Below are 12,890 nucleotides of genomic sequence, written 5' to 3'. Positions count from 1 at the left end.
AGTGATTCTAAGGGTACAATGTTTTTAGTTCTTGAACAAATTCCTGCCAGTTTTAAAGGAGTTTTACACTATATCACTAGACTTGAGTAAGGGCCCAGTGGGGTCAGAAACGTTGCCTTGCATGTATCTACTTTTTGGGGCCAAGATGCACATCTTCAAGTTTGGTGTGCTACAGTATACCTGGTTTGCTACATTTGTTTTGGATCACAGGTGGATGGTCCCTTCACTGTTAAGCACCCTACCCAGCAAAAAGGGTTTGCTACAGGTAGAAGCTCTCCATATTTGTGTGGAATTAAAGGAGGAGACAGACTTATTAGGCTGAGGCAAAGAGAGAACTTTTGGATTTTTGAGCTGAATAGTTTACAACCTCATGGTTTAAACATAGACTTAGACTTGGCAGCTTTTTAACCTTTTTCAATTTTAATCTTTTTTAACTTTTGTGTTTTTAGGACTTGGGGCGTTGTTAGTTGGCATGGGGCCCCTTGCCTTATTGTAAAATGGTTTCAATATAGGTAGGTCCATGGTTTAAGGCAGTGATCCCCAACCAGTAGCTTGCGAGCAACATGTTGCTCACCAACCCCTTGGATGTTGCTCCCTGTGGCCTTAAAGCAGGTGCTTATTTTTTAATTCCAGGCTTGTAATCAACTTTTGATTGCATAAAAACCAGGAGTACTGCTAAATAGAGCCTCCGGGATTCTGCCAGTACACATAGGGGCCACCTAATAGCCAATCACAGCCTTTATGTGGCCCCCCAGGAACTTTTTGCATGCCCGTGTTGCTCCCCAACTCTCTTTATTTTTGAATGTGTCTCACAGGAAAAAAAAGGTTGGGGACCCCTGGTTTAAGGTATAGTTGGCAACATTGGAGAGAGCAGTTCCCTTGCCCTTTTTACATATGTGCTTATGATTGGCCATATAATTCCATATGCAAATGCTGCCACAAATAGCTCACCATAAGTATATTAAACCTGAATTTTTCGATGGTTGGATTGAGGGTGGGGTTAGTAATTTTCCTTCTGAAGAAGCGTGGTGCTCCACGTGAAACGCCTTAAGGATCGGGAGCAGTTTTAATTGTACAACGTTTTCGATTTCATGTCATCTTGTGAGTATAACCCGTTGCTGGGGCACATTAATTTTAAATAAATAAGACTGCACTTTAATTTATTTCTTCTTTTCATGAACATTGCGTGAATACTCAAGGCCACGTTGGAGTCAGCACCAGTTTGCTTGATGTGAACATACTTTGAAAATCTGGTGAGTAGGCAATTTCACCAGAGGTGGGCTGATTTACCATCCTTGGTCTAACTTACCTGAAGGGTCTACAGCACATGGCACTTTTTTTAAATACATTTTACGTAATTAATACATCACAGTGTGTTGCACTTGGCACTTTAATATACAAATTTAAGGGTACTCCAGCGTAGTATTCATTTTTGCGCTTCCATACAGAGATTTGACCTGTTTCTAGGAGTTGCATGACACATTGGAATAGTCCAGACCCGAAAATTCAAATCAAATTCAAACTAAAAAACCTTAAATATTGTGCACATACATTTTGCTCATCACTACTATTAACATCTTTAGATAGTTCAAGGGCCCCTGTCATTGACTTCTACATGAACTCGGCAAGTTTTAGGTGGTGAATATTTAATACAATTTTTTAAGGATCTGACTGTAATAAATCTCACATTCAAATTCAACATTGAGTTGATAGTTTTAAATTAGAAATTGTGAGTTTTGACCAAAAATAAAATGTAATTCGAAATTGCCCCAAAGTAACTCTATGAGGAAAAAATCTGATTATTCAAAAACTATACAAAATAAAACATAGACACCAGCTGCAAAGTTGCTAAGAATAGGCCATATTATACAAAATTTTACTCTGATGCAATAAAGATATGGACATTTACTTAGTGCCCTGGAGTTTGCTTTGAGAATTTGGATGTGGGAATTGGTGGTTCCTAACAGTGAGCACTGACTGAGTGATCTGTGACTGCCAAGTGCCGTGGAATACTGCATAGGGTAATGTCAGGGAGCCGGGAGCTCCCTCCAGGGAGGTAGTCAGGATCAAGGAGGAAGCCCTCTTGAGGGAACACGGTCGCGGTGTCCAAAGGGTTAATCGAAGAATAGTCAGGATCCAGGCAAGAGTTCACAGGCAGGTAGATATCAACAAAGTCCAAAGTCCAGGCAAAGGGTCAGGAAACAGATCAGGAACAAGAATTAGGCAAATAGGCACACAGGAAACCCAGGATACACTTTAGGGAAGTAATCCTATACTTGGGCGCCATTCTGGCGTCTAGTTGGCGTTTTTATTTTGAATTTGGCGCCATTGTGACGTCATTGACGCTCTTGCGCTGACTTGGGCGCGCTGACGTCATCGCGCCGGCGCCGCTACCCACGTGGCGGCCATGGGCGCCGCCATTTTGGGAGCGACGCCGGCAAGGAGGGACGCGCCGCCCGGAGCTCTTGGACCTGCTCCGGGCGGCGATCGTGACAGTACCCCCCCCCTCATGGGGGGCCTCCGGACCACCAGGACTTGGCTTCTGGGGAAATTTGGAGTGGAACTCCCTCACCAGACGAGGAGCATGGACATCAGAGCGTCCTTCCCAGGAGCATTCTTCAGGGCCGAAGCCTTTCCACTTGATGAGGTACTGAAGAGAGCCCCTGGAGATCCTGGAGTCAAGGATCTTCTCCACCTCATATTCTTGTTGGCCATCCACAGAGATAGTAGGAGGGGAAGGCTGGACCACGGAAAAGCGGTTGGAGGTGGCGGGTTTCACCAAGGAGACATGAAACACGTTGGGGATTCGCATCTCAGGGGGAAGCTGAAGTCTGACAGCCACAGGATTGATCACCTCCAAAATGGGAAATGGACCTACGAACCTCGGACCCAACTTAGGAGATGGTACCTTCAACCGAATGTTCCTGGAAGACAACCAGACTTTATCACCGACCTTGTAGGGAGGAGAGGGTCTATGTCTACGGTCTGCAAATGACTTGTGAACCAGAGCACTCTTCTCCAGGTTTGACTTGGTTGCAGCCCAAATAGCAGACATGTGGGCTGCATGGTCATCAGCGGCCGGAACATCAGACAACACAAAGTCTTGTGGGAAGGCTAGAGGATGTAGACCATACACAGACATAAATGGGGACCTTCCAGTGGAAGCGTGGCAGGCATTGTTATGAGCAAATTCCGCCCACGGGAGGAGATCAGACCAATCATCTTGACAAAGGGAAACGTGGTTCCTCAAGAACTGTTCCAAGGCTTGGTTCACTCGCTCAGCCGCTCCATTAGTCTGGGGATGATAAGCTGAGGAGAACTGAAGATTAATACCTAGATCTTTGCACAGGGAACACCAGAATTTAGCCGTGAATTGAGACCCTCAGTCAGAAACGATCTCAGTTGGGAAGCCATGCAGGCGAAAAATGAACTGGATGAACAACTGTGACAACTCCACTGCAGATGGAAGCTTCCGTAGAGGGATGAAGTGGGCCATCTTGCTGAAGTGGTCAATGACAACCCAAATCACGGTGTTCCCACAGGAGGGAGGAAGTTCAACAATGAAGTCCATTGCCAAATGCGTCCAAGGACGAGAGGGAACAGGCAACGGCTGTAGTAACCCACTGGGGCGAGAATGGCTGGACTTGGAAGTGGCACAAACAGTACAGGCAGAAACAAAGTCTTTGACATCTTTTCGGATAGTCGGCCACCAGACTAAACGTCGAAGGAGTTCAAGAGTCTTTTCTGGACCGTGATGTCCAGCTTGCTTGGAACAGTGAGTCTGTTGAAGAATGGGCAGACGTAACTCGGAGGGGACAAACGCCATCCCAATGGGAGTATCAGGAGGAGCAGAAGATTGACCAGCCAGGATTTGGTCAGCGAATTGAGGGTACAAGGAAGCGATGATCTTGACAGGAGGAATAATAGGCTCTAGTCTTTCAGGAGTACGATCCACCGGAGTGAAACTTCGAGACAGAGCATCGGCCTTCCGATTCTTGGAGCCAGGGCGAAAAGTCAAGACGAAGTTAAATCGAGAGAAGAAGAGAGACCACCTTGCTTGTCTGGGATTCAGCCTCTTGAGAGATTGGATGAATTCAAGATTCTTATGATCTGTGTAGATCGTGACTGGGATCAAGGAACCTTCAAGGAGGTGACGCCACTCTTCTAAGGCAAGCTTAACCGCCAGGAGTTCTCGATTTCCTACATCATAATTTTGCTCCGCAGGAGAGAACTTCTTAGAGAAATACCCACATGGATGCAGCTTCCCATCAGAGGGATGTCTTTGGGACAAGATAGCTCCGGCTCCAACTTCAGAAGCATCCACCTCGATGAAGAAAGGTAACTCTGGATCAGGATGGCGGAGAACCGAAGCAGAAGTGAAGGCATCCTTCAAGGACTGAAAAGCTTCTATAGCGGGCGGGGGCCATGAGCTGGGTTTACCCCCTTTTCGGATGAGGGCCAGGATAGGAGCAATATGAGAAGAGAATCCCTTTATGAACTGCCGGTAGTAATTGGCAAAACCAATGAATCTCTGGATTGCCTTAGTGCTCAGCGGTAGGGGCCACTCTTGGATTGCAGACACTTTCACAGGATCCATCTCGAAACCCTCTGGGGAGATGATATAACCCAGAAAAGGGATCTTGGACACTTCAAACACACATTTCTCCAGTTTGGCAAAGAGAGAGTTCTTCCTCAAACGAGAGAGGACTTCCTTCACCTGGGAACGATGGCTTGAAAGGTCCTTGGAGAAAATCAGGATGTCGTCAAGGTACATGACCACAAACTTTCCCAAGAGATCCCGGAAAATGTCGTTCACGAATTCTTGAAAGACAGCGGGGGCATTGCAGAGACCAAAGGGCATTACGAGGTACTCATAGTGCCCATCCCGAGTGTTGAATGCTGTCTTCCATTCGTCACCTTCCCGGATGCGGATAAGGTTATACGCCCCACGGAGATCCAACTTAGTAAAGATTTTAGCCCCCTTCAGTTGGTCGAAGAGTTCGGCAATCAAGGGCAAGGGATACCGGTTCTTAACCGTAATCTTATTAAGACCCCGGTAGTCGATGCAAGGACGTAGGCCTCCATCCTTCTTTTCCACGAAGAAGAATCCAGCCCCGGCAGGAGAAGTAGAAGGGCGAATAAACCCCCGCTGGAGATTTTCTTGGATATACTGCTTCATAGCAGTGGTCTCCGCTGGAGAGAGAGGATAAGTACGACCTCTAGGGGGCATGGTTCCAGGCAGGAGATCGACAGGACAATCGTATTGTCGATGAGGAGGAAGGAATTCTGCAGACTTCTTACAGAACACATCAGCGAATTCCTTGTAAAAGGGGGGTAGAGTCTTCAGATCAGACAAGGAGATATTCACCCTCTGGAGGGGTTCAGCAGGAAGACAGTGCTGCTGGCAAAATGGGCTCCAATGGGAAATCTGTCCTGCGGACCAATCAATGGAAGGATTATGCAGGCGCAGCCAAGGGAGACCCAACACAACTGGAACGGATGGGCAGGAAATAATTAGGAACGAAAGTCTTTCTTTATGCAGCGTCCCAACCTGCACAGGCAATTCCCCAGTCGTCATGGAGATAAATTCAGCCTCCAGGGGTCTGTCGTCAATGGCAGTGACTCGGAGAGGAGTAGACAATGGGGATAAGGGAACTTCCATGTGTTTGGCGAATTGAGCGTCCATGAAGTTCCCAGCAGCTCCAGAGTCAATGAAAGCAGAGCCTAAAATAGTCTTAGTGGCTAGGCGAATCTGTAATGGAAGGAGAAACCTGTGAGTGTTCTCTTGAGACTTCGGAGTAGTGCCCCCTACATGAGTTACCCTAGAAATACCTCGGGGGACAGAACTCGTGGGCTTCACAGGACAGGAGTTGGCAAAGTGAGATTGACCCCCACAGTAGAGACAAAGTCCAGCCGTACGTCTCCGGAGTTTCTCCTGTTCAGAGAGACGAGCTCTTCCGATTTGCATAGGTTCCTCCGGAGGAATAACAGAAGGCTGCTGGGGGGGTAGGAGGTAACAGCGGTCTTTGAAAGCGAGGAGCCAACATGGGTTGAAATTTCTTGACTCTGTCCCTATCAGCTTGATGTTCTCTCTGACGAGTGTCCACCTTGACCGACAAAGCAATGAGGTCTTCAACCTGTGTGGGTAATTCACGGGAGACCAGGTCATCCTTGAGGCGGATAGAGAGTCCATTGTAGAAGGCAGCATGATAGGCATCATTGTTCCAGCAGGTCTCTGCAGCGAGGGTACGGAACTCAATGGCATATTCCGCTACACTGCGATTTCCTTGGCGGATTTGGAACAAACGAGAAGCAGCGGTCGCCACCCGACCGGGAGCATCGAACACCGTCCGGAATTCATGAAGGAAGGCTTTGGAATCGTCAATTAAGGGAGACTCCTTCTCCCAGTGCGGAGATGCCCACTCGAGTGCTTTCCCCGCCAGACGAGTAATTACGAAACCAACCTTTGCTCGTTCAGAGTTAAATTCCGCAGGTTGCAGGGCGAACCGAATCTGGCACTGGTTCACAAAACCACGACAGGCTTGAGGGTCGCCACTGTAGAGAGGCGGTGCAGGAATTCACGGACCAGAAGTGGAGGATTGTGTAGCCATATCGGCAGCAGCTAGCGTGGGTGTTATCGGCGTTGGAGTAGTCGGAGTGAGCATGGATAACTTTTCCAAGATCGACTCCAGTGTGCGTCCAACGTAATTTTGCCGAGCTTCGTACGCCTCCATGCGGGTATGCAGACCTCGAAAGGCCCTGCCGAAATCTGGCTGAGCTTCCTCAGTGGGATCCATGGCCCAAGTATAATGTCAGGGAGCCGGGAGCTCCCTCCAGGGAGGTAGTCAGGATCAAGGAGGAAGCCCTCTTGAGGGAACAAGGTCGCGGTGTCCAAAGGGTTAATCGAAGAATAGTCAGGATCCAGGCAAGAGTTCACAGGCAGGTAGATATCAACAAAGTCCAAAGTCCAGGCAAAGGGTCAGGAAACAGATCAGGAACAAGAATTAGGCAAATAGGCACACAGGAAACCCAGGATACACTTTAGGGAAGTAATCCTATACTTGGGCGCCATTCTGGCGTCTAGTTGGCGTTTTTATTTTGAATTTGGCGCCATTGTGACGTCATTGACGCTCTTGCGCCGACGTCCCATTTTGGGAGCGACGCCGGCAAGGAGGGACGCGCCGCCCGGAGCTCTTGGACCTGCTCCGGGCGGAGATCGTGACAGGTAATAACTTTTCCTCAGTTATTTAGAGGAAATTTAAACCATATATATATTTTTACACAGTATAACATAAAACTATCTAATCCCATACTTGAGAAAGGGTATGTAATGACCCGAAACGTGTCGTGTAGTAGCCCTAAATAAACACAACCACAGCGTTTTTTTGCTATTGAGAAGTGCAGTCCTCATTCTTTAATTTATTACCAGATATTGGGATAGCGGTATACCCAAGAGAGGATTTTTGACAAACTAAAAGGGCAGTGCTGAGAATATCTTTTGCTTATCTTACACTATCTAATCCCATATATAGTACAGTTAAAAGTGTACTATGGTGTCAGTGTCACTTTAAGAAACATATCAATTGGTATTTGTTTGTTTTATATATGCACCTGTCTATCGTACATCAATGCTGAATATGCTGGCTGACTGTATAACTGTGTTAAGAAATAAATGTACCTCCCTCCTAGAAGGCATGCATTAGGAACATAACTTACTCTTTTCAATGATTACAGCCTGTACCATAACGTTAGGGTCTGTTTCAGAAAGGGAAATTACAATGTAAAGTAAATTCAAGTTAGTGGTTTAGTGGTTTGGATTTTGCATTGAGGTTTTCATGAGTGGGAGAGTTTGGGGAGAAACAAGAGCAGATATGATGGGGTTTTTTTAGAAGTTGTGGATACAAGAGTAGGTGTGAGAAAAGGTAGCATAAATTAAATATAGAGTCTTAAAAGTGAATAGTAGAAAAGATGACGAAGACCGAGTGGGAGGAAGCATGATGCTAGCAAGTGGGATAATCTGAAAAATGAATACATTTGACTGAATGGAAATCTAAAGGGCAATGGTAAAATTAAAAACATGTTATCTGTTTCATATATCTACTACCCACCTGGATTCTTGGTTCTTTATTGGTTGTGCATGTACATAAAAACTGACAACTCCTCATTTTGCCTGTTTTGGGCATGAGGGGTTGGGTTGCGGTAGACCTAGATTGCACCCCCTTCAAAAAAGACTTATAGAATAAGAGTGGTTTACTGAGTGCCTGCATTGACAAGGATTATTTTTAAGTGCAATACTTTGATAATAAAGAAGTGTTTTATAGTGTTCCGCTGCTTCTATATTTTTAGCTTGTATTTTAGACTATAAACTATAAAAAAAGGATGACTGGTTATCTCAAGGGGAAGTTCAAAAAAAACTAGAACACAAGTCCAGGGTGGTATTTAAACCAGGGTACTAGAAAGGCTCAGCTCTGTGATTGACAAACCTCATTAGCGAATTGCTAATGTGGTGCCTCTGTTCAAAAAGGGATCCCATTCTCAGATTGACATTGGTGGTAGGAAAGCTTTTGGAGGGTGTAATAATGGGTAAGAGATTCAAATACATTTTAATTCTCAATACTATGCGGTTGTGACAGCATGGTTACATGTGTAATAGACCTTCCCATAGGAGTTGAGCAGATACCTAGATTCTGGGATGGCAGGGGGTGTGATTTAGTTTGATTAGGCATTGGATACAGTAGCACACAGAAGGTTACTGGTGAAATTAAAGGAGAACTAAAGAAGTAAGTTAGAAAGCTCCCCATCTTCTTTTCTGTTAATTCACTGCATATGCTATACTCACAATATACTGTCTATACAGAATAAAAATGTCACAATATAAGGATCATCACTATTTAATACAGATTATTACTAGCTGTAATTACTACCCAGTGCAATTAGCAACATATAATAATGAGCACTGTAGCATCAGCTTATATTACAGACAAGCCTCATTTTGTACTTGTAAATTTGTGATTACCCCTAAGCATAGCTTCTCACCAATTGCTCATAGTCCACTGAGCATGTGAGTGTCACAGACACTTTCCAAGATGGTGACCCCCTGTGACAAGTTTGAAGTCCTGGATCATTGCTGCTATTGTCAAGCTGAAACTTTAGGCTGGTGCAATAAGTTCAGTATGTAAAATAAAGATTTTTTTAGCCATATTTACTTTTAGGATTTAGTTCTCCTTTAAGTAATATTGGCCTGGAACATAATATTTGTACTGACAGAAAACTGGCTGAAGGATAGATTACATAGAGTGGTGATAAATGGAACATTTTTAAAGATTAGTGCAGTTTTATCCATGTCAATGAGTCAGTATTAGTGGACAGCAGGGATTTGACCTGAGTCTTTTGCTTTATAATTTGTTCATAACTGACCGTGAGGTTGGCATTGTGAGTTCTGTCTCTATTTAAGCAGATACTAAATTGTACAAAACTGTACTTTCCATGCAGGATGTTGCCTTTTTGCAGAGAGATTTGACTGAATAGGAGACTGCCAGATGAGATTAATTATGTTAAATGCAAGTTTATGCACTTGGGAAAAAATGACTGATAGATATGAACATAATTAATTGTATGGGGGGAGGGGCTTTATAATAATTGAGAAGAATTCAGGTTTTTTGGTGGGTGTAACAGACTCAGCAACTGCAGGGAGTGTCAGTCAGTGGCTACTCTAGCTAATAAAGTACTCTCTTGCATAAAAGATGCACTCGCGGAATCAGGTAGTCAAGGAATGAAGATGCAGATATTCAGAAAGCTCCAAATTATGGAAAGTCCATCTCCCATAGACTCCATTTTTAAAAAAAATATTTAATCTTTCTCTGTAATAATATTCTGTACATTATCCCAACTGAGATATAATTAATCCCTATTGGAGGCAAAACCAGCCTATTGGATTTATCTAATATTTAAATAATTTCTAATGACTTAAGGTATAGAGATACAAATTACAGAAAGATCCCCTATTCGGAAAACCCCAGGTCATGAGCATTCTGGATAACAGGTCCCATACCTGTTCTTTCAGGAGTCTTCATCAACAGTAGATAGGTAATTTATTTACCACATTGCAGATGCGGGCCCTGCAGTCAGTTGCATGAATTATCATATTCAGTAAAGATACTTGTGTATAGTTGTATTTGGCACTGCTTCATCCCTCCTACCTCAAATTGTGTGCTGCTGCACCTATTGATGCAGGTGAACTATGGAGCTACCACCAACTCCCAGGACCCGAATTAGGTATACCTCCCAACTGTCCTGTTTTTACAGGGACAGTCCCTCTTTTGACAGCTCAACCTGCAGTCCCTCATTTGTACTAGAATGTCCCGTTTTTCTCAGTGCTGAACAGCCAGAAAAAGAAACAACATTTCTAACTTAATTGGCTTTTGACAGAGAACCCAGAACAGCCACAGCAGAAAAAAAGGATACATTTGTAACAATTCAAATGTATCTAGATAAGCAAATAAGTAATTGCAACAATATAAGATAATAGGTCCCTTGTGAAAAGTTAGCTTAAAGGGCAATTCACCTTTGTTAGCAAAACTGTAATAACTGAAAAAAACACAGAAATATGTTCAAACTTTAATAACCTGCGAAATTTTGTGAAATGAACATGGTAATTAGCGGGTGTGGCCACAAAAATGGGCATGGTCAAAAAAAATTCGCCATGCTACGCTCCAATTTTTTTTGTCCCTCTTTTTATTTCCAAAATGTTGGGTGCTATGATTAGGGGAAAGCAGAAGAATGTGCCTAAGGTGCAACTCTGTAGCAGGTGCTGGGCATGTATCTCCTCTGCCTGCCTACCCCTTGTCTGGACCTATTTTCCTCCACTCCAGGTAGTTGCCGCATGCTCACGCCCCATGACATCCCGTCGCATTGCACGCTCGTCCCCAAAATTAGACGCACACACTACTCTCACGTCAGAAATGATGTCAGCTCAATTATGTCCAATTTGTATTGAAGTGCAAGCACAATTGCATGAATTTTAATGCAATTGCATCAGACATAACTCCTGGCAAAAAAAATGTTAGTAAATGAACCCAACACTCCCTTGAGTAAAAGGTATGTAGTTAATACAAAGGGTTTATTCAATGTCACTCATTCAATTCTGGTTAGGGAGAAGGAAGCAACACTGACTGGCAGAATCCTGAACAGACTCAATACTTGAAAGCAGTGCAAGCCTTGCCTTGTAAAGTGCAATTCACTTCCACTAACACTAGATGGTGCACTGCCTGCAGGCATACAGTAATGAGTCAGTGTTCATGATCAGGACTTTCCAATGGGTGGCACTGCCCACTCATTCTCTCGTATTTACGTATGCGCAAGCCTCCCCTTTGTTTCCTATACAGGTCTCTACTTTGTTTTTTGCTCATGAAATAATCTTCTCCATGCCCCTACCCTTTTTATTTGTGCTTTTCCCCACATGCATTGTGGGCCCAGTAAAAAATACAAATTGTGGGAGGAACACAAGGAGGAACACAAGTGGAAACTAAGGTGGGAAGTTATCAGAACTAAGTGACACGAGAAAAGAGTACTGAAGCAGAACAATGCTCTCTTTTTGGTCATGGACTGATATAGGTACAACATTGCTGAAGCTACAACTATAGTGACATGAGTGTTAATCAAAAAAAAATCTGAAGCACAATGATTTGCTATAAACAAATGATAAATAATATTTTCATACTTTGACACAATGGGCTAGTTATTAAAAGTTTTTCTGCATAACTGGCCATTTCCATCTTATACAGGTATGGGATCAGTTACCTGGAAACCCGTTATCCAGAAAGCTCTGAATTACAGAAATGCCATCTCCAATAGACTACATTTTATCCAAACAATCCAAATTTTGAAAACTGATTTCCCTTTTCTCAGTTATAATAACACAGTATCTAGTACTTGATTCCAAATAAGATTTCATTTATCCTTTTTGGAAGCAAAACCAGCTTATTGGGTTTATTTAATATTTACATGATTTTCTAGAACACGGGGAGGCTCATTTATCAAAGTCCAAATTTATCTAATTATTTTCTGTAAAATACTCCGACCTGATCCGCACAGATTTTTTCCCTTTATGTATCAATACATTTTCCTGAAAATGTTATGTGTGCTAAAAAAAACCCAAAAAATCCCCCCCAAAAGAATCTTTTTTTGATTTTCCACCCAAAAACTCAGATTTTTTTCTAATTTTTGCTCGAAAACCAAGAAATCTTCAGATTGACTTAAATGAAACCTCAGCAAGTCTGAGATGCCGAATTTTTGTGTTTGGACATCCCTAGGGTATAATAAATCCTGAAAAATGGGTGTTTTTCCCCGCTAAAAATTAGCATTTTATACTAAAAAAAAAACTCGATTTTTTCAGGGTTTTTGGCATTTGGAGTTTGATAATTAACCAACCAAAATTTTGATGATTCAAATTACAGGAAAATCCAGCATTCTGGATAACAGGTCCTATACCTAAATATATATATATATTTATTGATTAGCACCTATTTAAAATCAATTGAGTTCTTATTTGATTTTGATTCAATGTATGTTTGTTAGGGTAAGGAATCGATACATGCCCTAATTGGCACTCACATCTCTTCAATTAATTTATTGTCTATTACTCATAAGGTAACACACCTCAAATTTGGGATTACTGCAATATCCTGTTGGTTATAAGTGGGGTTCTTTTCTCTTTTCATATATTGTTCTAAGGCATCAAGGCAGTAATGACGAAGGAAGCTCCGTAAGGATTTATGATCCATTGTGATTGGATTAGTGGAAGAGTTTATATACCGAGGACTTCCCACACCAGTCAGTTGAACTGAAGAAGCTGCTCGGATGAGTAGTGAAACATCTTCATTGATTACTCA

General features: G+C 43.2%; 1 protein-coding gene across 1 annotated transcript in view; it reads right to left on the bottom strand.

Moving 5' to 3' along the window:
• Positions 1-12,854, bottom strand: part of LOC121399013 (interleukin-9 receptor-like) — a 36,568-nt gene extending 23,714 nt beyond the window's left edge. The window contains exon 1 of the mRNA XM_041578766.1: positions 12,658-12,854. The gene's annotated coding sequence lies outside the window, so the exon portion shown is untranslated. The remainder of the gene's footprint in view (positions 1-12,657) is intronic.
• Between the last annotated feature and the right edge of the window lie 36 nt (positions 12,855-12,890).

The sequence above is a fragment of the Xenopus laevis genome, chromosome 9_10S, assembly GCF_017654675.1.
Source record: "Xenopus laevis strain J_2021 chromosome 9_10S, Xenopus_laevis_v10.1, whole genome shotgun sequence".
In the NCBI taxonomy this organism is placed as follows: domain Eukaryota; kingdom Metazoa; phylum Chordata; class Amphibia; order Anura; family Pipidae; genus Xenopus; species Xenopus laevis.
This window is presented reverse-complemented; position numbering and strand designations above follow the sequence as displayed.